At 39.1% G+C, this 4,906-nt stretch overlaps 1 non-coding gene across 1 annotated transcript; it reads left to right on the forward strand.

The window, feature by feature from the left end:
- The first annotated feature begins 222 nt into the window (after window positions 1-222).
- On the forward strand, window positions 223-341 carry LOC132212857 (5S ribosomal RNA). Its single transcript, XR_009447803.1, has one exon. It is a non-coding gene; the product is annotated as a 5S ribosomal RNA (ribosomal RNA).
- The last annotated feature ends 4,565 nt before the right edge of the window (window positions 342-4,906 follow it).

The raw sequence follows: 4,906 nt of genomic DNA on the forward strand, positions 1-4,906 counted from the left end.
TTTCACTAATTGTTGCGTTAGCATCAAAAGCTAGAAACATTAGGGATGTCCATGTTAGATTGACAGGATGAAGAATTTCTTGAGCTGTGAAAGAATGGAATAGCTGATTGGGGGGTGGAGTCAGGTCAGGAGTTCTCTTGATTAAAAACAGCCACATTACTGCTCAGTAATAAAGAGGAGTAAATACACAACAACATGGATGAATCTCAAAAACATTATGCAATCTACAGCCATACCATCCTGAATGCGCCAGATCTCGTCTGATCTCGGAAGCTAAGCAGGGTTGGGCCTGGTTAGTACTTGGATGGGAGACCGCCTGGGAATTCTGGGTGCTGTAGGCTGCAAAAACAAAAACAAACAAAGAAGGCAAAAAACATCATGTAGAGTAAAGAAACTTACACCAAGGACTACATATTATATGATTGCATTTACTTGAAATTGTAGAATCTGTTATCACTGCTATGCATTTTAGATATAGTACTCCTAATATTCCTGAGGATAATAGATGGAGGACATTATATTTTTCTGTTGTATATTTGTAAATTGTAAATCAGAAATTTTCTTGAGGCTAAGAAAAGTTAGATAACGTGTCCAAAACTGTATGATGGAGTGGCAGGATTGTCTGTTTTCAAAGTGTGCCCCTGTGCCATCCAGTACGGTAGCCACTAGCACTGTGTGGCTCCCGAGCACTTAAAATAGGGTGAGTGCAACTGAGAAACTAAATTTATAATTTTTAACTTAAATTTAAAAAATCCATATGAATTTAGTTATTGGAAAACTCCATTTAGTTATGGAAAAAAGTTTAAGTGTATCTGTAACAATTTGTTAAATGAATCTACTTTTTCAATTGAAAATTTTATGAAATCTAAAATACTCATCAAGTATCCCCAATGGAAATTTAGCATCCCAACTGGAATGTGCTGTTACTTAAAATAGACATGTTTCAAAGACTTATTGTGAAACAAAGAATATGAAATATCTTATTAAGAAATTTTATATTAATGACATGTTTAAATGATAATATTTGGGTGGATTGGCTTAAAATTTTAAATATTACAAGTAGTTTCAGCCCTTTTTTACTTTTAAAAAATTTTAATGTTACATATGTGACTCATATTCCTATTGGGCAGAGTCAACCTATGCTATTTCCGGTGTACTCCGGCATGGCTAATATTCATATTTAGGCTAGGGGATGCAAGTTACTGGGAATGGGGTGGGGGCACACTAAATCACTAAGATTTATAACTGTGAGATTCTAGGAAATTTTATGTAATACTTAGTATATACCAGGGGCTACTTTCAAGTCTTGACATTCATTAATTCATTTCATCCTTACCAAAACTCTATGAGGTAAGTACTATCACTATTCCCATTTTGCAGACCAGAAAACTGAGGTGCAGAGACCCAAACACAGATATTTAGTAGTACCGAATTCAGTTGGGATATACTCAGAATTTAAAACGTAGTCCTTCAGAACTTTCTTCAGATGGCTTTATTTAGAGATTTGGTTTCAGAATCTCAGATTCCTGAGAATATTTTCCTCCTTTGAGAGGACTGGCCCCTTTCTCACGTACAAGCAGCTCACTGAATTGTGCCTCCCTTCCCAGAACCTAGAGCATTTATTCAAACATGTGTGGAGCAAACTAGATAATTGGCCAGTGGGAGTACCCTGTAACTGAGCAAACGGATGATTAGAGGGTCCCATTGGGGAACTGATCATTTTCTTGCAGGAGAAAGGGTAATTTCATCTCTCTAAAAGCCTGCCACGCCTGTGAGAACTGCCTTAGTGATGGAGTTGCGCCTGCATTTCTACGGCAGTGCTGCGATGGAAACCTTGGAGAGGCCCAGGAGCTGCTGGGTGGTTCTCTCCCGATATTCGCAGGAGGAGAGAAGGTGACCACTGTTTTCAGAGGCTGTTAATTTCCTAAGTGCTCGGCTTTGTTCATTTGGAAGAGAACTTGAATTGGCTGGTCTTCTAGGAACTGCAACAAAGAAACTCAGAGGAGTCATTAAAGATGATTTGAGCAGTTTGGACGGTCTAGACCAGCGGTTCTCAACCTGTGGGTCGCGACCCCTTTGGGGGTCGAACGATCCTTTCACAGGGGTCGCCTAAGACCATTGGAAAACACACACATAATTACATATTGTTTTTGTGATTAATCACTATGCTTTAATTATGTTCAATTTGTAACAATGAAAATACATCCTGCATATCAGATATTTACATTACGATTCATAACAGTAGCAAAATTACAGTTATGAAGTAGCAACAAAAATAATTTTATGGTTGGGGGTCACCACAAAATGAGGAACTGTATTAAAGGGTCACGGCATCAGGAAGGTTGAGAACCACTGGTCTAGACTTGACCCTCTTTCATGAATATGTCTTAAAAGTTCCGGTCAGTCCAGATGCCAGCTATAATCCATGTCTATTTCCAGAAGGCATTGCCTACCGTGGTCTTGAGACCCAGCGTGCTGCATGCTGTGAACACATTGGCAAATCTTTCCAACAGTGGAAGAGGAAGCTCAGAATGTCACCGTGGGCCATTTCCGAGAGGGTGGAGCGTGGTAACATGGAGAGGTCTTAAAAAGCAGAACCCTCTGAGGCGGACAAATGGCAACTTCCACGTTGTCCTAAAAACAGGAGGCGCCAAATATAAAAATCTGAAAGGTGTTATATTTGGGACCACTAAATTAAAATATCCAGGTTTGTCAGTCATCGGTGACAAATGGGGAGAATCTAGTGTCTTGTGTGAGTTAGCTCAGTGCCACTTAACGTGTAATTCTGACCAGCAGCAACAGCCTCACCTGGGATTTTGTTTGAAATGTAACTTCAAGCCTCACCTCAAATCTACTGAATCTAAATCTCTGGGATGGTGATGGAGAATCTGCTTTTTAACACTACCCCTAGACTATCTATGGTGAAGGGCAAGGATTTAAAATTTTTTTAAAATTAACAATTTATTTTTATTTTTATAAATTTGTCACTAACCCATTCTTTTGTAAAATGTCCTATTCAGGGAGAGAAATCCAGCAACCACTCCTTGGGTGGTTCCTATAAAAGTTTTAAACACTTACTCTCCACTTGCCTTCCGTTCTTACTGAAGACTGGTAAAAAGGGTTCATGGGCTGACGCCAGCCCGCAGACCACACTCAAGCCCTGATCGGAGACATGTACACTGGCCTTCTCCCTCCACAATGACCCTGTCACTGCCTGGAACTCACGCGTCTTTGTCAGAAAACACCAGAGAGCCTCCCAGAGAATAAAAACGTGGGGATGAGAATTAATTAGAAAGCACCCTTCCATCTAGGTTTGTCAGACGGTTACTAAATCCACTTTAGAATAACCCTTTTCAGCTAAAATAAATCAGGCAAAATTTTAGTCATGGATGGGTCGTCTCATGTTATTGCATTAAGATGTTAAATTACAAAGATTTGCTTTTCATGTATTACTGTTGTGGTTCATAAAGCTCCCAATTGTCATGAGTATGTAGATATTATGGAGCAAAGTAAATTTATTTTCACGTCTCTCTTCCAAATAGAACTGAGTTTCTAATTTTCTGCTAAAAGGCTGTGCTCAGGAATTTGGCAGGTCCGTTGACATTTGGAGTCCATCAAATTCTAATTGATGAAGAAACACAGGGAGAATGCTTCTCTCCTGGACTTAAATTATAGAGTTGTCTTTGTCCCATGAGATTGAGGTGTTATAAAAATTTTGCTTTAATGTGTACTCCATTTGGTTGTCATCATCCCATAGCCACATTTCTTAAAATCTCGTTAAAATACATTAGGGCTTATTACATCTCTTGTTTATATTAGGGACTCAGTAATAGAAGGTGTCAATGATGTAAACATTACACAAAAGTAAAGGCCTCAGAGATGAAAACAGTGCTTAATGGAGCTGCTTTGCTAGTGGGAAATAAATTCTGATATTATCCAGAACCGGTTCTTACTCTGAGATGCTCCCCACTTACAAAGAGTGTCAAACAGCCTTTTAGCAACCTTCGAAAAAACCCAGGATTGTTTACACCAAAGTGTTTCAAACCCTTCATCTGCTGTAAATTGTGTACAGTCAAATGGGTGCATTAGGATTCATACTAAATCTCTTTATCTGGTAAGATAAAAGAAGTGTTTATAATGTCCCTGAAATGTACTTGCTTTTCCCATGACTTCAGATAATAACATTAACCCCCTAAAAGGAGCCAGTTAAGAAACAGCTGTTGAACCTACACCACAAACAGTAGCATAAGCCCTTTGGTATTTCCTAAGGCCCAACAATGAATAATTGTGCCTTTTCCAATTATTTGACCTCCGTTATGAAAAGGGGCCTGGCTTGTGAAGTTTACCCAGTTTGAAAGAATATTTCTGACACATCGCTTTGGGTTCTCATCTTGGTTTCTTGAATCCACGTGTGATGAAAGCATGTCCTGATGGAAATGCAAATTAAAATGACAATAAGATCTCATTTTACACCCACCAGAGTGGGGGGGTGGGGAAGCCTCACTATGTTGGTGAGGACGCAATACGGAAAGAACCCTCATACGCGCTGGTGGCATTGTGCATTGGTGTGTTCACTTTGGAAACCATTTCATCTTATGTAGTAAAGCAGAGCGTTTAAATACTCTACAACACAGCATTTCCCTTCCTCGGTGTATCCCCTATGGAGATTCTTGCATATGTACACTAGGAAATACACAAGAATATTCCCATCAGTGTAGTTCCTAATAGCAAAAATTTCCAACTGAAAACCAAAATGGCCACCTAATAGAAGAGATAGATTCATATTGTGATATTCATTCATGCAACTGCTGCAGAAGTGAGTAAAATATAGCTTCATGCATCAAGGTGGATGAATCTTAAAAACATAATGCTAGAGAAGATAGCGATTCTAGAAGATAGGATTCCT

The sequence above is a fragment of the Myotis daubentonii genome, chromosome 11 (genome assembly GCF_963259705.1).
Source record: "Myotis daubentonii chromosome 11, mMyoDau2.1, whole genome shotgun sequence".
In the NCBI taxonomy this organism is placed as follows: Eukaryota; Metazoa; Chordata; class Mammalia; order Chiroptera; family Vespertilionidae; genus Myotis; species Myotis daubentonii.